Here is a 24,302-nt window from a genome sequence, read left to right on the forward strand (position 1 = left end):
TGTATGTTTTTGACAACACAGCAAATGACGACACTTGATCTTCAGCTATTTCCGGAAGTAACGAAAATGAAAGTAGACATGCTAAACTTGAAATCAAAAGTCGCCTTTAGATTGGTCAATAGTCAGGGACCACGGGCAGGGTTCAACCCGTCAAAATGTAAAATTAAAATAAAATATCCGGGTATTGTGTTACTATTGGCCAAATAGTTTCCCCAAACCCGGGATACGCCGGTCACGTAAGCGGCAAGAAAAAAGTTCTCACCAGTTTGCTCTGGTGTACGCGGGCCAAATGGGCTCAAAGTAAAATGTAACAGATTCATAATTTGTTATGATTTTCTATTTTGACCTGTTCCAAATAAGTCTGCGAATTTTTTCTTCAGGTATGTTTCTACGTTTACGAATATTAACCACATAATGTCCAAACGCATATCCGAATCTATATCGCAAAAATATATGATTTACTTCTTAACCTATCCCGCAAGAACGGATCGAAGATGCCTACGCCAGATAGGCCAAGGCGGTGCCGAGAAGCCAAAACAATGTCGAACTGGTTGCCAGCGGCAAACATTTTGTGCCCATTTTTAAATACAAATGTACTTTAAAAACTTTTCAACCGGTTATGACACTAGACATATTTTTCTGAGAATGTATCAGCCGAGAAATAAGTTGGAGCGCTTTTTGTAGCTGTTCACATTCGACTTATTTCCGTCGAAACGAATAAATAAAACTATTACTAAAAATTTAATACTCCTGATTCCACAAACATATTGACACTTGACATTAAAATTGAAGCTAGCTGGGATGGAGATGGGGCGGCGTCTGCGTGCATGTGTTCTTACATGTGTACATTGTATGTTAGTGCACAAAGTCGTGTCCAAACGATAATTTTAAATAACAGTTTTTAGATAAAGAGCTTTCCGTTTGTAAGTGTTGTTATATACACATATACAAATAATACTTATAGTATAATACTTGACATTCTCCGGAAATACCTTGATATTGCCTAAAGTTAAAGTTTTATAGGAGCTTACAAAAAAAGTATATAATACACCATGGTACATAGTGGTGTGTCATGGTTTATCTGGTACATCATGGTATGTCATGGTATACCCGGTATTTAACGGTATACCATGGTATATCAGGTATGTGGTATATCCGGTATAACGGAATGTCACAGAATATCCCGTATACCACGGTATGTCATGGTATATCCGGTGTATCACGGTATGTCATTGTTTATCCGGTAAATCATGGTATACAGGTATATCACGGTATGCCATGGTATATCTTATACCCATGGTATATCCGGTATATGGTAAATGCAGTATCACAGTACATGGAATATCCGGTATATCACAGTATGTTATGGTATATTCGGTATATCATGGTATACAGGTATATCATGGAATATCTTGTATACCACGGTATGTATTGGTATACCCGTGGTATTTCCGGTATATGGTATATGCTGCTTCACTGTACGACATGGAATATCCGGTATATCACAGTATATTATGGTGTATCCGGCATATCACGGAATGTCATGGTTTATCCAGTATGCCATGGTTTATCTGGTATATCACGGTATGTCATGTTATATCCGCTCTATCGTGGTATGTCATGGTATATCCGGTATATAACTGTATGTCATGGTATATAAGGATATCATGGTATGTTTAGGCATATCCGGTATGTCGTGGTATATCAGGTATATCACGGCATGCCATGGTTTATCAAGTTTGTTACGGTATATCAGGTATATCTCGGTATGTCATGGTATATCAAATGCAAGTTGGTAGAATCCCCATCACATGACGTCAAATTCCAGCTTTGGCGTAAGCGCGCACTTGTCAACAGAAAATCCAGAAATAAATACAAACGTCTATCATCAACCAACAAAAAGTCAAAATATGAGGTTTAAACAGGTAAGAACATGAATAAAATCCCAGACATACAGAAATACCTTGTATGTATCAAATCCCAAATCGCCCCTTGCTCATAATTCCCTTAAATACCATAGAATGACATTTTCATACATTTTCTATGTCATGGTATTTTTTTTTGTTGGGTTTAACGTCGCACCGACACAATTATAGGTCATATTGCAACTTTCCAGCTTTGATGGTGGAGGAAGACCCCAGGTGCCCCTCCGTGCATTATTTCATCACAAGCGGTACCTATGTCATGGTATATATCAGGTATATCACGGTATGTCGTGGTATATGCAGTATATCACGGTATTAAATAGTTTCAAATCAAATTGCAACGTCTGTAAGATAAAAAAGAGCTTATAGAAGTACATGTGCCTGCATTATTTACACAGAGATGACATAAAAGACGAACGTCATCTAAATTCAATAACATATAATGCACATGTCAAGTTATGCAGTTATGTTATATGTGTTCCCTATTTTTAGGTAAATCATTTGAATCTAATTTTATGAACGATTGGTGACTGCTCCGTAGTCTTACTATTTGAGAAGATGATACATGTAGTATCTTGTGTTGTATAAAGTATTCTTCTTAGTTATAAGGAACAAAATACTATTCAGCATTTGTCGGGTAATCATTAAAGCAAAATCAGCTATACTTAAGTCAGTCACACACTTGTATGATATCCACAAAGAAATCTTTCACCCATCAACTTACACATACAACAATTCGTCATTTACTAACAAATTTCGTGTTTTTTTCCTATGAAATGAAAATTTAATTCAGTTTTAATGTTGCTTTTGAAATTATATTTCTTAATTCTAAAACATCTGTAAAAAGGTTTATGTATTTTCCTTATTACCTGTACCATCTCCTGAAAATAGTCCATAGGCTGATCGCTAAATATTGTCAAAGCACATCGACACTAAAGTTAAACAACATATTTACTATCCAAGACTCGGCAACTGCGTCTTGTTATCTAACACCTTTTTTTGATATGTAAAGTTTCAAATAATACACTTCACGCTTGAAACTCTAACAAAGACGACCCAGTTTAAAGAAAAAGTTTATACAACACATACGATAAACGTTTCAACGAATTCTCATAACACAACTTCCTGGTTTAGGACAAAGAACTTTTATACGAAGGTTGTTTGACATTGCCGTAAAAAGAGAAGATGTAAGAGTTTAAAATTTCACAATATTATTTATATATATTCAAAATATTCATTAAAGAAGGACAGGCATTATAGGCACCAAAAATGCAGTTTCAAAGCGGCATGTCCTATGTGAAGCCTACATTACTGTTAAATCATTTTAGTCAAACAAATCTTTCAAATGAACATTAAACTAACAAAGAAATCTAGTTATTACTATTCACCATTGAACAGGGAAGTGATGTTTTTTATACATGCATGATTCAATTATTTAATGCTAAGGCATCATTAATTAATATATCATAGTAAAAGCTTTACTGCTTTTCTAAAGCAAACTCATTTGCTTATTTTTCTGAAAACTATTAGAAATCTGAATAAGAAAGGACGGTGGTTCACCCATGCATTTGAGTTACCGTATCTAATAAAATTGCTGAAACACGTTTTATCATTCAGGACACATCGAGGTCGGATATTATTGAGTTCGCGGTCAAAGTTCACTCTCATCGGGATTCGTACCCGCAACCTGCGTTGTCCGACCGGAACTTCATCCGCTGATTGTATGTTGTTGATATAACAATAGGAAAAAAAAATGAGCTGATCTACATTTGTAACCTACATATATAAATACCGTTTTGAATAAACGAACGTATTTCTTTGGTTTAAATGGTAATCGCATCTGGATTTAAATTGGATTTTTCAGCAATTGCATTAGATTATTTTTACACCATTACATAAAAACAAATTCAATTTTCGTAAGGAAAAAGTAACAAAAACATGGTCCTGTAAATGAATGAAATCAAAATCACTATCTTAGAGTAATAACCAAACAACATTTTTCTCTATGACAAAATTAAAGTTTACAAGCAGAAAATAAGCAGACAAGAAAAAACTTCTAAATAAAACTTTTAAGGAACATTGTGTCGTAGAAAGGATCTTGATGTTTCCACAAACGATAGCGACATTGCTCGTTATGAAACCTTTGAAGTTAATAACTTATCTCTGTTTGGCTACTGTTAAGCTGACCGGCTAACTGAAAACATCATAAAATTATTATGCAATGTAAATATTTTGTTTATTCCGCAAAAAAAAACCAAAAAAAAAAAGCAAAAAAAAAAAAACAAAAACAACATATTGTAGAGAAGGATCATATATTTTAGAAAGTTTTATTTTCGCTAATATTCTCAAATAAATCCACTCGAAATGTCAAAATATTCAGAATATTATCTTAAATGATCGTAATGACTTTGTTTATAATGTTTGATGTTTTGAACATTTTTTTGTTTGCTAAATCGTGTTTTCTGTATTTGATTTTTCTATTTGTCAAAGGTTTAAAAAATAATTAACGTTATTAGTAGGAAGTTTTACTGAATCTGATATCTTTATTAGACCCCTTTATGGCTTTAACTGTACAAGTTCGTGTCAAGTATTTTTTTTTTTTGTGGGGTGGGGGGGGGGGGGGGGGGGGTGGATGAGGGGAGGAAGTTAACGCCGTTTTTCAACAGTATTTTAGTCATGTAATAGCGGGCAGTTAACTTAACCAGTGTTCCTGGATTCTGTACCAGTACAAACCTGTTCTCCTCAAGTAACTGCCAACTTCCCCACATGAATTATCAGAGTTGGATGCCTTTATTCAAATCGTCACGGAGAACATACGCCAAGCGCGGGGAATGAACTCGCGACTCCGTGATCTGTAGACCAACGCTCTCCGTACTGAGCTAAGCAGGCGGGCGTCAAGTAATGAAGGCGGTGATTTCCCGACCATGTTATTACGTATAGCATCTATTTTGACAGCTGTTTCAACTGTTTTAACACAAAAGTTAAACCCTTATGGACCATCAAACTTGCGTCATGTTCCTAAACACAAACACGCACTTTTTCTCAACGTCGCTTATAAGGCTGCTACCATGAAATCACTAAATAAAGTCTAGGCGAAAATTATCCACTCTACATTTTAGCTTTGTCACTTGTAAATAGTTAAGTTGCTACGCTAAATACATAGAAAATGAAGCAGGGCATGTAGTACATGTAACCAATGTAGCGTTGAATTTTAGTCGTTGGTTACCGAAGATTACGGAATTAAACACTTATATTGCTCAACCTATTTCGCTCGTTTTTTTGAAATTTCCATTATTTGCATAAGTCAGAGTTTAACTCCGCCCCGCCAGGTCGAATAAAACGGACTATAACTGTATAAAAAAGAAGTTTTTGATTGTATTCTGTATATATACCAATCGTAACGCCAATTACTATATCTACAATAAATACTATCTTCGGTTAACAGTTTAATAATTTTTCGTATTAATCTTAACCCGGAAGAGAATGAAATTAAAGTAAAGTCAAATAGCTCTTTAACTGTTTACAAGCGCGTTATGAATTCTATATATTAGGAGATATATTGACAATTACGTATAAATTGACATTTTGAGATATCCAAAATTGACATACACTAAACTATGTTGCATGTTTAAGTTTAAATATTGCACCTTGGTAAATGATATTCTAGAGTACACTACTATTACAAAGGACTGTCGCATATCCTTATACTATATTAGGACAGCGGGCACATTTTTATGCAATCTCGCCAGTCATATGTATGTTTTTGACAACACAGAAAATGACGTCACTCGACCTACAACTATTTCTGGAAGAAAAGAAAATGAAAGTAGACATGCTGGACTTGAAAACGAAAATCGCCTTTGGTCAGGGACCACGGGCAGGGGTCACCCCGTCAAAATGTATGCGCGTGGACTTTTATTTGATTTCTGTTAATGGGGAGTCAATTTTTAGCAGTTTCTAACGGGTTGAAATTACATGGGCTTTAGCGCGACATGTCAGCTTTTCATCTATGAAAACATATTTGAACTCGGGATAAACACAAATCCCACAGGGGTCCGTAACGGAGCAAGGTTACATAGAGATTTTTGGAACTTCGTAAAATCACTCAAAAGGTCCTTTTTGATGCTGTCTGAAAGTGTCAATATATGCCTCGGCTGTAAGATATTTCCGAACTTGAGAGCTGATGCAGACCTAGATATTTCAGAAATATTTTCAAAATGAATTTCCTGTAATAAATGTTGATTCCACGGAAGCGTGAAAGGGCCATCAGACGCTAATAAGTTTTATCACGTTACAGGTGCGGAAAGGTTATAACTTACTCATCTAACTATAATTTGCTTCAGCAAAGAAGCTTGGCCAACGCTTATCTCTCTTTGTAAGATTTGCAGCCATTATATCTCAAACGGTGTCAATCATTATTGTTTCTGGTTGTATTTTGCTTGGAGAATTTTTCTTCAGTGAGAAGATGAATCCATATCGAACTGACTTAACGTTAGAAGAATAGAATAAACATGATCAGAAGAGAAATATATTTTCTTCTTTTTAGCTCTGTTACTAAAAGGTTTTAATTTTAAATTATATAAATACACATGCAACTGTCTTGGGAGTATATAATAAACGTACTTACATTTTTTTATTTAAGTCATACAATTTTGTTTTATTACAGGCTGATTTATTTAGTTTGATTTCGCGGCATCTTCAAATATTTGTTTTACTGTTTTAGTTCATATCCAAAGTGATAAATAGCAGTTGTATATTCAATGAACAGTTTATGGTGCTGTAATTTATTATTCTTTGTTAAATGAAATTGCATAATATTTGTAGTCTTCCACACGTTTTCAGTGAAGTTCTCATACTGTTTTTAGTTCTTGTTTTATCAAAAAAATGGTTAGGAAGTTACCATTCTAAAATGCAATTACACGTTGTTTTTTTTTTTTTCGCATTTCCTTGCAAAATAATGGACTTCACCGACATTGCACCGTTTCTTATACCTGATACTTTCCATAAAACCGAAAATAAAGCAATGAACGTTAATATAGTTAAAGCCATAAAATAAAGGGATGTAATAAAAGCAACGCACTAAAGCGTTAGTATATCAAAATAAAACGACAGACAAAAACTTTTCCGCAGTTTCATAGCTTAGATAGAATGGTACGATTATCTAATTAAAAAAAAATGTCCGGGTAGTGTGTTACTATTGGCCAAATAGTTTCCCTAAACCCGGAATACGCCGGTCACGTGAGCGGCAAGAAAAAAAGTTCTCACCAGTTTGCCCCGGTGTACGCAAAAGTAAAAAGTAACAGATTCATAATTTTGTATGACTTTTTATTCTGACCTGTTCAAAATAAATCTGCGATTTTTTTTTTCTTGAGGTATGTTTCTACGTTTACGGATATGAACCACATAATTTCCAAATGTATATCCGAATTTATGTCGCAAAATATATGATTTGCTTCTTAACTTCGCGTTCGCCAGATAGGCCAAGGCGGTGCCGAGAAGCCAAAACAATGCCTAACTGGTTGCCAGCGGCAAAAACAGCGTACGCAGCAAATGTAAATCGAATTTCCCCAATTTTTGTGCCCATTTTTAGATACTTTAAAAACTTTTTTAGCCGAGAAATAAGTTGGTGCGCTTTTTGAAGCTGACCACATTCGACTTATTTCCGTCGGAATGAATAAATAAAACTATTACTGAAAAGTTAATACCTTTGATTTCACATACATATTGACACTTGACTTTAAAATTGAAGCGAGCTGAGTTGGAGATGGGGCGGCTTCTGTCCAAGTGTGAGTGCGTGCATGTGTTCTTGCATGTGTACATTGTATATAATTTAGCGTATGCAAAAAATCGTGTCCGAACAATAATGACAGTTTTTAGATAACAGTTAAAGAGCTTTCCGTTTGTAAGTGTTGTTATATACGCATATTCAAATAATATGATGGTACTTGACATTCACCGGAAGTACCTGATATTGTCTAAAGTTAAAGTTTTATAGGAGCTTACAAAAAAGTATATAATACATCATAGTACATAGTGATTTGTCATGGTTTTGCTGGTATATCACGGTATGTCATGGTATATCCGGTATTTAACGGTATGCCATGGTATATCAGGTATGTAGTATATCCGGTATCACGGAATGTCACAGAATATCCCGTATAACACGGTATGTCATGGTATATCCGGTGTATCACGGTATGTCATTGTTTATCCGGTATATCATGGCGTACAGGTATATCACGGTATGCCATGGTATATCTTATATACCAGTATATGTATTGGTATACCCATGGTATATGCGGTATATGGTGTATGCAGTATCACAGTACATGGAATATCCGGTATACCACAGTATGTTATGGTATATTCGGTATGTCATGGTATACAGGTATATCTTGTATACCAAGGTATGTATTGGTATACCCATGGCATTTCCGGTATATGGTATTTGCGGTTTCACAGTAGGTCATGGAATACCCGGTATATCACAGTATGTTATGTTGTATCCGGCATATCAAGGAATGTCATGGTTTATCCAGTATGCCATGGTTTCTCTGTTATATCACGGTATGACATGTTATATCCGCTATATCGCGGTATGTCATTGTATATCCGTAATATGACTGTATGTCATGGTATATAAGTATATCATGGTATGTCGTGGCATTGTATATCAGGTATATCACGGCATGCCATGGTTTATCCGGTTTTTCACGGTATATAAGGTATATCTCGGTATGTCATGGTATATCAAATCGTTGTCTAGCCTAAGTTCGTAAATAGTGCAAGTTCGCAGAATCCCCATCACATATGACGTCACACTCCAGCTTTGGCGTAAGCGCGCACTTGTCTACAGAAAATCCTGAAGTAAATACAAACTTTCGGTTTTGGTTTTGACAATTCTCGTGAGCACATAAACTGATGACGTCATCCACGAACTTACATGAAAATGAAAGTAGGTTAACTAACAGACATGCATGTTCTGTTCTACATATTTGTGGAAGGTTAATGGTATTTACACGATATTTGCATGTCTTCTTAAAGGATAAGGATTAAGTATCTTATCGTACGTACACAGTTGTTGCCCTATGTTTGTGCACATTTTTAATTTTTGTTTAACCAGGTTATGATATCATAATATTACACTTTTGTATTGTATCAGCCGAGAAATAAGTTTAAGCAACATAGAACAGAGCTCCAGATAAGCTGCGTATTTGCGTATTTACGCAATTAAAATTGCAGAAAACCCAATTGAATTCATACAGTGTGCGTACTGAAACGCAAGTAAAATTCCTAATACCCAATTCGTAAAAAATCGCTTGCGTATCGCATTTTCCTTATAACTAGAACGGGTACGAGACTTTAGCACTAGATTTGACTGACTGGTTATACGTTACCGCAGAACAGGTTGCAATTTATCGGAAAAATTACAGGACCATTCAGTCGGCTGATCTGTGTTATTTGTAAACAATTTCTTTACGCCGATAAAATGTAAAAGAGGTTGCAGAAAAGAACATTGTTGCAGCACAAACAAACAAATTAGTGGGATATTTTGCTGTTCAACAATGACAGTTATTTGTTTGTGACGAGGTAGTGTCACCAATACTGGATGACATCTTTTAGGAGAATGCATATTGTGGTAATCGTTCGGGATATTGTGGATGAACTGATCTCTGACTGCATTAAAAGTGAAAAAGAAAACAACAGTATGAAACACTCATTACATTTTTAAATACATTTTTAAATACATTTTTGTATTAAACATTGAAGAGCGCCATTAAAATACTTAGTCAGTCATGTTTAATGAAATATACCACGTATACTGGCTGTAAGCAAAAACTACTCATTTGTTAGTGCGAGATTGGTAAAATACCCAATTGGTTTTAGCAAATACCCAATTACTTTTGAAAAGACTGGGTAATGATAATTTTTTTACCCAATTCAAATTTCCACTACCCAATTCAGACAAAAAGTGATGGGTAAATACCCAATTGCACCAAAAGCTTACCTGGAGCTCTGATAGAAACTTGAGAAATAAAGCTATTTGTAGCTGAACACATTCGACTTTTTCTGTTGGAGAGAATAGATAAAAATATTAAGGAAATATTATTCTTGATTGCACAAACATATGGACACTTGATATTAATATTGTAGAGAGCGGATTGAGAGAGGGCGCGCATTATGCTCTTACTTTCGAAGTGTGAGTGCGTGCATGTGTTCTTGCATGTGTATGTTTGTGTGTGCTTTTAAGTAAAAGTTTTCAGATAAGTGTTATTGTATATCCGTTGTATATACACCCAATAAAATGAAATTACTTTTTTTCAGATAATACACTTCACGCTTGAAACGCTAACATAGACGACGCAGTTTAAAGTTTATACAACACTTACGATTAACGTTTCAACGAATTCTCCTAAGTTAAACACAACTTCCTGGTTTAGAACAATCAATTTTAGCAAAAATTTTTTATACGAATGAAAACAATTTCAATTTCTTAAGGAAAAGGTAACTAAAACATGATCCTGCAAATGAAGAAAATCACTACGGTAGAGTAATAATCAAACAACATTTTTCTATGACAAAATTAAAGTTTACAAGCAGACAATTAGCAGACAAAAAGACAGCAACAACAACAAAAAAAAAATATATAAAAGGAACATTGCATCGTAATTCCCCAAACGATAGCGACATTGCTTGTTATTGAAAGCTTTGAAGTTAATAACTTATCTATGTTTGGCTATTGCCAAGCTGACCGGCAAACTAAAAACATCATAAAGCTATTATGCAATGTAATTTTTTTGGTTTATTCTGCAAAAAAAAAAGAAAAGAAAATGATATATTATAGAAAAGGATATATATTCGACTGTTCTATTTTCGCGAATATTCTCAAATAAAGCCACTCGAAAATTCAAAATATTAAGAGTTTTATCTTAAATGGTCGCAATGAGTTTGTTTATAATGTGGCTGCCAAATTTTGTGTTTTTGAACTTTTGTTTGCTAAATCGTGTTTCCTGAATTTGAATTTTCTAATATTTGTCAAAGGTTTAAATAATAATTAACTTTATCAGTTGAAAGTTTTATTGAATCTAATATTTTATTACACCCCTTTATAGCTTTAACTGTTTAAGTTATTGTCCAGTACTGAATATGGTGATTTTTTCCTACGTATACTATTAGCATCTATTTTGACAGCTGTTTCAACTGTTTTAACATAAAAGAAAAAGCCTCATGGACCATCAAACCTGCGTCATGTTCGAAAACACAAACACGCACGTTTTCTCAACGTCGCTTATAAGGCTACTACCATGAAAGTGCTAAATAAAGTCTAGGCGAAAATTATCCACTCTACAGTTTAGCTTTGTCACTTGTAAATAGTTAAGTTGCTACGCTAAATACATGGAAAATGAAGGGAGATGTTGAATTAGATAACAATCAATGATGCAAACAAACAACATATTCAGTATCTAAGATAACTGCTTTAATTAATACTAGCTCGGTTTAACATTTGTTGTTTATTTATCTCGCATGACATAACATAAATATATGCCGATTTGAAACATAATACGTTTACCTATTAAATCCAACGTCCATTGTAACTGTATAAAAAGAAGTTTTTGGTTGTATTCTATATATATATATAAATCTTAACGCCTAGTACTAGAACTACAATAAATACTATCTCCGGTTAACAAATCAATAATTTTTCGTATTAATCTTAACCCGGAAGAGAATGAAAAGTAAAGTCAAATAGCTTTTTAACTGTTTACAAGCTCGTTATGAATTATATATACTAGGAGATAGATTGACAATTACGTATAGATTGACATTTTAAGATATCCAAAAATTGACATACACTAATTTAAACTATGTCGCATGTTTAAGTTTCAACACTGCACCTTGGTAAATGATATTCTAAGAGTACACTACTACTACAAAGGACTGTCGCATATCCTTAGGACAGCGGGCACATTTTTATGTAATCTCGCCAGTCAAAGACATATACATGTATGTTTTTGACAAGACAGAAAATGACGTCACTCGACCTTAAGCTATTTCCGGAATTAAAGAAAATGAAAGTAGACATGCAGAACTTGAAAACGAAAGTCTCCTTTGGATTAGTAGATAGTCAGGGACCACGGGCAGGGTCACCCCGTCAAAATGTATGCGCGTTGACTTTTGTTTATTTTTTACTAATGTGGAGTCAATATTCAGCAGTTTCTAACGATCTGAAATTACCTGGGCTTGAGCACAACATGTCAGCTTTTCATCTACAAAAACATATTTGAGCTCGGGATAAACACAAATCCCACAGGGGTCCGTAACGGATCAAGGTTACATAGAGATTTTTGGAACATCGTAAAACCGCTCAAAAGGTCCTTTTTGATGCTGTCTGAAAGTGTCAATATATGCCTCGGATGTAAGATATTTCCGAACTTGAGAGCCGATGCAGACCTAGACATTTTAGAAATATTTTCAAAATGAATTTCGTGTAATAAATGTTTATTCTACGGAAACGTGAAAGGGCCATCAGACGCTAATACGTTTAGTTACGTTACAGGTGCGGAAAGGTTACAACTTACTCATCTAACTATAATTTGCTTAAGCAAAGGAGCTTGGCCAACGCTTGTCTCTCTTTGTAAGATTTGCAGCCATTATATCTCTTACGGTGTCAATTGTTTCTAGTTGTATTTTGCTCGGAGATTTTTTTCAGTGGGAAGACGAATCAATATCGAACTGACTTAACGTTAACTTAGAAGAATAGAATAAACATGATCAAAAGGGAAATATGTTTTCCTCTTTAACTCTGTTACTACGAGGTTTATATTAATACACATGATATATGCAACTGTCTTTTGAGTATATAATATAATGTATTTACATTTCTATTTAAGTCATACAATTTTGTTTTATTACAGGCTGATTTATTTAGTTTGATTTTGCGGCGTCTTCAAATATTTGTTTTACTGTTTTAGTTCATATCGAAGGTGACTTAGCAGTTTTATCTTCAATGCAAAGTTTATGGTGCTGTAATGTATCATTTTTTGTTAGATGCTTATGCATAATATTTGTTTTCTTCCATCCGTTTTCAGTGAAGTTATCCTACTGTTTTTGTTGTTGGTTTATCAACAAAAATAATTGCGGAAGTGACAATTCTAAAATGCAATTACACAGTTTTTTCATTATTCTTTGCAAAGGTATTGAATTTTTACCGACATCGCATCGTTTCTTATACCTGATACCTTCCATAAAACCGAAAATAAAGCAACGAACTGATATGGTTAAAGTCATAAATTAAAGGGATGTAATAAAAGCAACGCACTGAAGCGTTAGTACATTTTGTATATCATAATAAAACGACAGACAAAAATGGTCCGCAGTTTCATAGCTTATACACAATGGTACGCTTATCTAATTAAAAAAAATATATCCAGGTATTGTGTTACTATTGGCCAAATAGTTTCCCCAAACCCGGGATACGCCGGTCACGTGAGCGGCAAGAAAAGAATGCTCACCAGTTCTCTCCGGTGTACGCGGGCCAAGTGAGCTCAAAGTAAAAAGTAACAGATCCACAATTTGTTATGATTTGCTATTTTGACCTGTTCCAAATAAGTCTGCGATTTTTTTCTTGAGGTATGTTTCTACGCTTACGGATATTAACCACATAATTTCCAAATGTATATCCGAATTTATATCGCGGAAATATAGATTTGCTTCTTAACCTATCTCGCAAGAACGGAGCGAAGAGGCATACGCCAAATAGGCCAAGGCGGTGCCGAGAGTAGAAGACAAAACAATGCCTAACTGGTTGCCAGTGGCCAAAACAGCGTACGCCGCAAATGTAAATCGAATTTCCCAAATGTTTGTGCCCATTTTTGATAATTGTAAAAACTTTTCAACCGGTTATGGCACCATACATGTTTTGGTAATGTATCAGCCGAGAAATAAATTGGAGCGCTTTTTGAAGCTGACCACATTCGACTTATTTCCGTCGAAACGAATAAATAAAACTACTACTGAAAATTTAATACCTTTGATTTCACAAACATATTGACACTTGACATTAAAATTGAAGCGAGTTGGGTTGGAGATGGGGCGGCGTCTGTTCAAGTGCGAGTGCGCGCATGTGTTCTTGCATGTGTACATTGTATGTTAGTGTGTGCACAAAATCGTGTCCGAACGATAATTTTAAATAACAGTTTCTAGATAACAGTTAAAGAGCTTCCCGTTTATAAGTGTTGTTATATACGCATATACAAATAATCTGACGGTACTTGACATTCTCCGGAAGTACCTTGATATTGTCTAAAGTAAAAGTTTTATAGGAGCTTACAAAAAAGTATATTATACATCATGGATAGCATGGTATATCCGTTATATGGTATATCCTTATTAACGGTATATCAGAGAACATCCCGTCATGGTTTATCCGGTATGTCATGGTATACAGGTATATCATGGTATGTTATTGTATATCTTGTTTACCACGGTATGTATTTGTATACCCGGTATATCACGGTATACCATGGTATATCCGGTATATGTTATATGTGGTATCAAAGTACGTCATCGAATATACGGTATATCACAGTAAGTCTTGGTATATCCGGTATATAACGGTATGTTATGGTATAACCGTATGTCACAGAACATCCCGTATGCCACGGTATGCCATGGTATATCACGGAATGTCTAGTTTATCCGTTATCTCATGGTATATAGGTATATCATGTTATGTCATGGTATATCTTGTATACCACGTTATGGAATATCCGGTATATCACAGTATGTCTTGGTATATCCGGTATATAACGGTATGTTATGGTATATACTGTATACTAAGGTATGTAATGGCATATCCGGTATGTTATGGTATATCCGGTATATCACGGAATGTCATGATTTATCCAGTATGCCATGGTTTATCTGGTATATCACGATATGTCTTGGTATATCCCCTCTATCGCGATATGTCATGGTATATCCGGTATATAACTGTATGTCATGGTTTATCTGATATGTCATGGTATGTCCGGTATACCACGGTATGTCATGGTATACACGGTATATCACAGTATGTCTTGGCATATCCAGTATGTCATGGTCTATTTGGTATATCACGGTATGTCATGGTTTATCCGGTTTGTCACGGTATATCTCGGTATGTCATGGTCAGATCGTTGTCTAGCCTAAGTTCGTAAGTAGTGCAAGTTCGTGTAATCCCCACCACATATGACGTCACAATCCAACTTTGGCATACGCGCGCACTTGTCAACAGAAAATCCAGAACTTTTGTCAACAACCAAAAAAAGTCAAAATATGGGGTTTAAACAGGTAAGAACACCAATAAAAGTCATAAAAGCCCAAACACACAGAAATACCTTGTATAATTTACTAAATCCCAAATTGCCCCTTACTCATAATTCCCTTAAATACCATAGAATGACATTTTTATATCCCAAATATCAGCTGGTCTGCTTTGTTTGCATTTTAACTTGACAGCCTCGGTTTCGGTTTTGACAATCCTCGTGAGCACATAAACGTTATCCGCGAACTTACATGAAAATGAAAATAGGTTAACTAACAGACATGCATTTTTTGTACGGCATATTTCTGGAGAGTTTATAGTATTTTCACGATTTTTGCATGTCTTCTAAAAGGATATGGATTAAATATTTTATTGTAGGTACACAGTTGTTGCCATTTGTATTTTTCTAATATGAGAAAAAGGAGATTTATCATGGTATGTCATGGTATGTCATGGTATATCCGGTACATCACAGCATTAAACATGATTAAAAATCAAACTGCTGTAAGATATCAAAAGAGCATCTAGAAATACATGCATTATTTATGCAGAGATGCCAGCTATATTCCTCATATAGTAAATTATATTTTTACACAGTATTATTATTTCTTGACAATTACAGTTTAACAATAGAGTTTTATAGTTCCACGGCTTTGAACGAACGATACAATTACCCATTCTAGTGTTTATTGCCAACAACTATTCAATGAAATGAGCCGCACTATGAGAAAACCAACATAGTGGCTTTGCGACCAGCATGGATCCATGCTGTTCGCTTTCAAATCCTATTGGAATTAGAGAAACTGTTAGCAGGCTGGTATGGATCCATGCTGGTCGCAAACGCATTACGTTGGTTTTCTCATGGCGCGGCACAAATTATTTTGTATATTTTAAATAAAGACCTCATGTTACTTATTATTTATGACGTTATAATAAAATTAATATATGCTTGCTCACCGAGTCTCAACGTAAGCGTTGACCGGTGGTATAATTACGTGCGAGCAGGTCGCTTTTTGCGGTTGTTTTCACCAGTCAAGGTAATATTTTCCTTCGTAGTTTTTTCATTTTTAAAGCTTTGTTATTAAGAATTGGCCGAGGATGACCTACAATGGACGCGCTTTGATGGTGATGTATTGAATTTTTCATGTCATTTGTATTTTTTTCTAACATTCAGGAAATGTTCACTAAAAAACACGTATTTGGATACCATACCGTAGTTTTCTCGCTTTAAATGGATAAATTACTGTTAAAATGTCCTGTGATTTAGTTATACATGTACGATATACCCACTTTAACAGATCGGTCACCGTTATATGCAGTTTCAAAAATCACATAGCCCGGCAAAACCCGGTCGTCGGCGAAGGTGCTGTCTTACGTCCGAGTCGGCGGTACACCAAAATAAAAATGCATACGTACGAGCTGGTGGAATTTATGAAAAACGATATTTTCAAGACTTTTCAGGATCCGACAGTGGACAAAATGCATTTTTATCGATATATAGACTACCATTTCATGTTTCTTCGTTGTGCACAGTCATTTAGCGCATTTAGCAGGATTTTGTAACCGAATAGTAATGTGTCCTTCGCGATCGCCAGACTAGTATTTGCCCATGTGTCTACGCTTACAGTACAGTTAAACCACAGTTGGCCCTATTAAAAGAAGCTAAGTACATCTTGATACGCAACGTTTTTTCTCTCGTTTTTCTTTCACACTTTCTTTTTACATGTATATATATTTTGAAAAATGTTGCGTTTCTAGATGTGCTCAGTATATTAATAGATATATTAATGTAAATATTGCTAGTAACGTTTGGGAGAAAAGTAATGGAAGTATAGTGGAAGCAACTTGACCCCGGTGGTTGACCTTTGTATTATAATACATAATAAGTCACAACTTATTATTGAAAAGGAGTGTACGTAAAACACGAGCTGCACGAGAAATGGAAATATAAATTAATGTACTGGAAAGTTTTAACGATCAAATATATAAGTATATACTTTGATACAGCACTGTATACAAACTAATTCCATATAAATATACACGGCTACCCAAAGCACCCCTTATTTCTACAATGAAATAATCGATATGAATAATCAGCCTAAGTTCAAAGGTCAAGTTGCGAGTACTATACTATATACAACCCAAAATTAAATAAATACACTGAATTCCTAAATGGATAAATGTGTGCAGTTTAATTATGCACATAAGCATTCTAATTTACAGACTCTGTGAACCGTCCTGACTAATATTTGATTGTGCATTTAAATTTCAGTTACTATTTCATGCGGTGCTCATAGAATTATGGTACTTTATCGATTTAAAGAAATCACTTAATTTGAATGACTTTGTTTCGACCAAAACCTTTATAGTTAACTATCAAGCACTGACATTAGTCGAGTGGCAGCTTTGTTCCCAGTTATACTCTCTTGTTTTATATAATATATATAAAAGTATACTTTTAGATGTTTTGCGATTCAATGGCACGAAAAAATCTCAAATTTCTTATTAACCAAATGCTTGATTTTGGTGATATTGGATACAGGTTCATAATTAGATCATACCAACACTGAAAGTAAATCAATTTTCTTTTTCTATAATTAAGAAAATTTATTTCTTTGTTCTGATGTTATAAGGTCCAATAATTGAGTGAAGTTGAATTTTGGTATCAGTATCTAATAGTATACTGAGTAATGTCAGTGCTTGATAGTTAACTACTAACTATCTTCATTGAAAGGTTTTGGTCGAAACAAAGTCATTTAAATTAAGTGATTTCAACATGTATATATATATACATGTAAAAGGAAAGTGTGAAAGAAAAACGAGGGAAAAAACGTTGCGTATCAAGATGTACTTAGCTTCTTTTAATAGGGCCAACTGTGGTTTAACTGTACTGTAAGCGTAGACACATGGGCAAATACTAGTCTGGCGATCGCGAAGGACACATTACTATTCGGTTACAAAATCCTGCTAAATGCGCTAAATGACTGTGCACAACGAAGAAACATGAAATGGTAGTCTATATATCGATAAAAATGCATTTTGTCCACAGTCGGATCCTGAAAAGTCTTGAAAATATCGTTTTTCATAAATTCCACCAGCTCGTACGTATGCATTTTTATTTTGGTGTACCGCCGACTCGGACGTAAGACAGCACCTTCGCCGACGACCGGGTTTTGCCGGGCTATGTGATTTTTGAAACTGCATATAACGGTGACCGATCTGTTAAAGTGGGTATATCGTACATGTATAACTAAATCACAGGACATTTTAACAGTAATATATCCATTTAAAGCGAGAAAACTACGGTATGGTATCCAAATACGTGTTTTTAGTGAACATTTCCTGAATGTTAGAAAAAAATACAAATGACATGAAAATTTCAATACATCACCATCAAAGCGCGTCCATTGTAGGTCATCCTCGGCCAATTCTTAATAACAAAGCTTTAAAAATGAAAAAACTACGAAGGAAAATATTACCTTGACTGGTGAAAACAACCGCAAAAAGCGACCTGCTCGCACGTAATTATACCACCGGTCAACGCTTACGTTGAGACTCGGTGTTGCTTCAGCAACGCAAAATAAAACGAATATCTTTTAGATAACGTAAAATGTCATTAAGTTAAAAAGAAAAACAAAACTGAAAATAACATAAATACCTGAGTCACTTGTTCATAGTCCAGTAGCTATACACTGAGATAAACCAAAACGCTGAATAAATAGATGAACTGAATATATCCTTTCAAGTATCTAATGTTTTAATTAACATCAACTTTGGTAAACAATGTTTAAGTATGCAACAAAATACAGTCATAACGTAGACCGATACATAATCTGCGTTGCGTGCATGTTTACCAATTAAAATGAAATAACATTTAAGATTGTACTACTTCACACTTAACAAAGCCGACGTAGAAGTAGAAGTAGTTTTGATATAATCTTTAAACTTAAGTATTTTTGGGAGACTACCTCCGGTTTACGGTTCTACAAATTTTGTTAAACAAATCTCAACCCGGAAGATATGTATACTGTTAAAACCGGACGTTCATTATAAGCTTGCGATTGTTTATTTACAAATACGATGTAAATACACAATGTAAAAGGTGACTTTCACTGAAAAAAAACGTTCTATTCCCCTGTTTCTGTAAGGTTTTTATATTTAACCTAATTTCCACATGACACATTCTCCAAATTTTTCCCGCATCATATTTGAGAAAAGTGTCAGCATTTGCACCAAAAAAGTCCCCTGCCTTTTTTGTCACATATAGGCTTATTTAAAAAAAAACCCTATTGTAATGTTTTTGTGGGTTCTTATTTGATATTATTTTATATAGTCAGTGGACTAGAAAGACACAAGCCACCTTGATGGTCACTAAATCTATTATAATTCTAAAATTCAACAACATACAATTATATTGGTATCAGAGAGGCAGTTACAGTAGGCGGGGCTTATCATAGCAATCAGGGCTGCTTGTTGAACAATAGTCTCAATACATTACACAGACTTAACGAAACATATGCATTGTGCTTACAAACACAATGGTTTAAAACTGGAGTTATGGTTTTCCTGATAAAAGACGCATGCTCAGGCTGATCATGGTCTGCACTGTTCGCTATTCAGTCAGTAAATTTTCAGTAAACACCCCTTCGAATAATAAATGGTATTGCCCAAATTAAATGATGGACCAGTCCATTTTAGAAATTTAGCAGGGTAAGGGTTAAACAGATATTACAGTATGAACAGTACTTGGTTTCAGGGTTGTTATATTTTCTTGTTCTTTGAAATCATGGAGTCCATTCAAAATATCTGTACTATTAGGCATGAGGGGTGTTGAACCTACTCATTACCTCACATTTAAGACATAATAGCCGGAACTATTTAGAAGGTTTTGTACTATAACATGTGTATGGTCGTGTGTTTCTGCAGTGTCAGAATATTGTGGCGGGTTTTAACCTTTAGCCTGCCAGCGGAATGTGATTCTGCCTTTGCGACCAGTGCAGACCAAGATCAGCCTGCACATCCCACATCCGTGCAGGCTGATCATGGTCTGCACGGTACACTATTCAGTCAGTAAATTTTCAGTAAACTCCCCTTCGAATAATAAGTGGCACTGCCCAAATTGAATGATGGGCCAGTCTATTTTAGAAATTTAGCAGGCTTAAAGTTAAAAATGTAAATAGTAAGCCAGTAAATTATTTTTGAAGTTTATTCGACGGGAAATTCATATCAATTTTGTCAAAATGGTGTCAGATATGTATTTATCTTTTTTAAGGAGATTCAATATTACTCAAGCATAACATTGAAATAATTCGTAATTATACAAGCTGTGAACATTTTATTACATCGGTTAATGTGATAGCATTTTTAACTTGTTTAAAATTATGCATATTTATTGAATAGGTAATTCAATATTTTGTTGGTCATAGCAATGATCAGCTCACGTGACATGCGGAATGTATAACTATTGCTACCAAAGGCGCTAAATTATGCCTGCACTTATCTTTTTTGTTTAACGAAACTTAAAATCTAACCATTTTAATTTTAGTGAGATCTGATAATTCATTATTTATTTTGTCGCACCGACACCATTATAGGTCATACGGCAACTTCCCAGCTTTGATGGTGTAGCAGCTTCATAATGGAGAAACTCGTTCTGATGAGTCATATGACTGTCTAAAATCAAAATGAGATCCCATGAGAAAACCAACATGGGGTGGGTTTGCGCCCAGCAGGATTCCAGACCAGCCTGCGAACCGCACAGTTCCTGGTCTGGAACCATCTAGTTCGCTAACAGTTTCTCCAATTCCAATAGCTTTAAAAGCGAACAGCATGGATCCTGACCAGACTGCGCGGAAGCGCAGGCTGGTCTGGATCCATGCTGGTCGCAAACCCACTATCTTGGTTTTCCCATGGCACGGCTCAAATATAGTTAATCATAATACCATTAAGTTAAACACAATCACTTACAACTTTAATAAGATATACGATAAAGCGAAAACGGATATATATCATTGTAACTTTATTAGTATTTCACTTCAAAATTATCGGTCCGCATCTTATATTTACCCTATATATTTAGTCGGATACAAACGCTTTAAATGTCACGCATATTTAATTGATACTTCCTTTGATTCTACATTTTGTATTGTTGTTATAATTACTATCATTACTATTATTATCAGTTGTTAATTTGGTATTAGACTGAACGTCCCTTTAACGTCAAAAGAATTAAAGAAGAAATATATTACAAAAAAGATGCAATCTCATAATTTTCATTAAGTGAACTGTTTTTAAATAAAACAAGAATCGCAGCAAAAAGTTTTCTTTTTTCTGTTTCATGATATAAACAAAATATCAAACATGTAAAAATATTACAGCCATACCACAGCGTCATGTGCAACCTGTCCGAGTCTAAAACCTTGCATAAGAAAAAAACAACAACATTTTCTAAAAGCAAAAGTAAAATTAAAACAAAAAAATCATTCTTTGCATACATTCAGCAGTGCGTTGTTTACGTCTCATGTTTAATTTCATAAGAACACACTTTTTACTTGAATATTAAGTACTAATATTTTAATTTAAAGTACTATGTGGTGTTGAAACTCAATTTTTCAAACTGGTTTATCTCAAACTCCGGCTATCTTGAATACATTTTCATGCCCCGTCCCCAAAACACGTACACAAAATGTCATTTTATATCGAATGTTGGTTACCCCGGAGTAAAACGCTTGAAATTCGAGATATCGTGTTTAAACTGTACCACACAACTTCTAGACTTAGCATGGCGTTCACTTATTGCATATTTCCTTTAGTTTGTACAAGGTACAGTCTTCCCGTATATGGTTACCCTGGTTTGGCGCAATTTACAATTAAATTTTGGCAGTTGTTACTTTGAAAGTTCCATATGGCATTAAAACTTACATTATAAAACAGATGAATAACCTTCTCAAATAGAAGATATTTATACTTTCATGGTTTGAAAATCATTGCTGTCAATATTATATCCACTTATACAGGATACAACCATAAAGGGAGGTAATAAAAACAATAGATTCAACATTGCTTTCTTCTACATTAACTAACGTTCAAACATTACAAATATATATGAGCCATGCCATGAGAAAACCAACATAGTGGGTGTGCGACCAGCATGGATCCAGACCAGCCTGCGCATCCGCGCAGTCTGGTCAGGCTCCATGCTGTTCGCTTTTAAAGCCTATTGGAATTGGAGAAACTGTTAGCGAACAGCATGGATCCTGACCAGACTGCGCGGATGCGCAGGCTGGTCTGGATCTATGCTGGTCGCAAACCCACTATGTTGGTTTTCTCATGGCGCGGCTCATATATGAAAATTATTGTCGAAAATTGTTGAACTTATGAAGATATTAGTATTTATCTTTCCTCCTACAAGTTTCTTGCATTTCTATTGGTCAATAGACGTCACGTGGCGACAGGATATATTCCATATCCTGCTAGTACATTTCAGATATGAATTTTGAAAAAAAAATGGCTGCCGCTTTGTTAATTTACAAAATATTAGATAATAGCGTGTAAGTAAAGGGTAGTCGGCAAAAAAAAAAAATCGTTACACAGCTTGTTGGTGACAGGATACGGGATATACGCTGTCTCGAAAATCCATATCAGGCTCGAGCGAAGAGCTGTGTAACTAATAATATTACGTCCGTGACGAACAATGTAGCAGTCACATTATAAACGAAAGCAGTTTGGCCCATTTAAGATCCGACTGCGTTTTATGAGCTATGCTTATTCAGGAATTTGATCGCTGCCATAACTGTAATTCTAGTCTTTAATATATGACTTACTTGTAGTATACACTGATTGAACGCACTCAAAGCTATAGCGTGAGGTCCGAAGTTTCACTACATGACATCAGAAATAAATTATGTAATTTTGTTCTTCAAATTTGACTTAAGCTTAGCAAAATTTAGTACTGAAGAAACTTTAGACAGGCGAATCATGTAATAATTTTGATTGTTTTAGTAAAGAGTGGGATGTTTTAAATTCATGTGTGTGTGTGTGTGTGTGTGTGTGTGTGTGTGTGTGTGTTAGGGTTTAACGTCTTTTTCAAAAAAAATTCAGTCATATAAACGACGGTATCTACTTGTAGCAGTGAGCACAATGCCCAACTTTATAGTGCTGCCTCACTGGAATATCACGCCGTAGACACGTGGCATGATACCCCACCCAGTCATATTATACTGACACCGGGCTGACCAGTCCTAGCACTATCCTCTTAATGCTAAGCGCCCAGCGAGGAAGCTGCTAGTACCATTTTTTACGTCTTTGGTATGACTCGGCCGGGGATCGAACCCACGACCTCCCGCGCTCGAAGCGGACGCTCTACTCATGTTCATTATAGTATAGATACTATAATACCCATATTATGCATATATTCAAGTCAAAGTTGTGTGCCCGCTGCTCGATGACAGTTTCAATTCATAGTATACCTTTAACTTACTAATTGCATATTACATCGGTTGATCGTAGCAAGGAAGTAATTATTGCTTCGGGATGTACAAATTCGCTGAATTTGATTTGTTTAACAAACATTTTCAATCCAGGAAAATAACAATTATGTTGTTTACAACAAGGCAACTTTATCATGTACACTGCAACTTACGCATGTTGATTTAAGGCTAACGAAATACAGCCTTGTGTCAATCAGTGTGATGAGTATATGCCTTAAAAGCTGGTACCTCGGAACCGGAAATACTGATTCCTACTTATTGCGCTGCTAAACATCAATGAGCCATGTGAGCCAAGTTCTTCAGAATGTTAAGCATGTGAGTCAAGTCCTTCAGAACATGAGCCATGTGAGTCAAGTTCTTCAGAATGTGAGCCATGTGAGTCAAGTTCTTCACAATGTGAGCCATGTGTGTAAAGTTCTTCACAATGTGAGCCATGTGAGTAAAGTTCTTCACAATGTGAGCCATGCGAGTCAAGTTCTTCACAATGTGAGGCATGTGAGTCAAGTTCATCAGAATGTGAGCCATGTGAATCAAGGTCTTCAGAATGTGAGCCATGTGAGTCAAGTTCTTCAGAATGTGAGC

At 35.1% G+C, this 24,302-nt stretch overlaps 1 protein-coding gene across 2 annotated transcripts in view; it reads right to left on the bottom strand.

Annotated features, from left to right (window-relative positions):
- LOC128551158 (receptor-type tyrosine-protein phosphatase epsilon-like) overlaps positions 1–19,148 on the bottom strand; it is a 45,473-nt gene extending 26,325 nt beyond the window's left edge. Inside the window, exon 1 of one of the 2 annotated variants that reach the window (XM_053531644.1) lies at positions 18,890–19,148. The gene's annotated coding sequence lies outside the window, so the exon portion shown is untranslated. The remainder of the gene's footprint in view (positions 1–18,889) is intronic. The other variant, XM_053531645.1, reaches the window with a different exon arrangement.
- Positions 19,149–24,302: the final 5,154 nt, after the last annotated feature.

The sequence above is a fragment of the Mercenaria mercenaria genome, chromosome 19, assembly GCF_021730395.1.
Source record: "Mercenaria mercenaria strain notata chromosome 19, MADL_Memer_1, whole genome shotgun sequence".
In the NCBI taxonomy this organism is placed as follows: domain Eukaryota; kingdom Metazoa; phylum Mollusca; class Bivalvia; order Venerida; family Veneridae; genus Mercenaria; species Mercenaria mercenaria.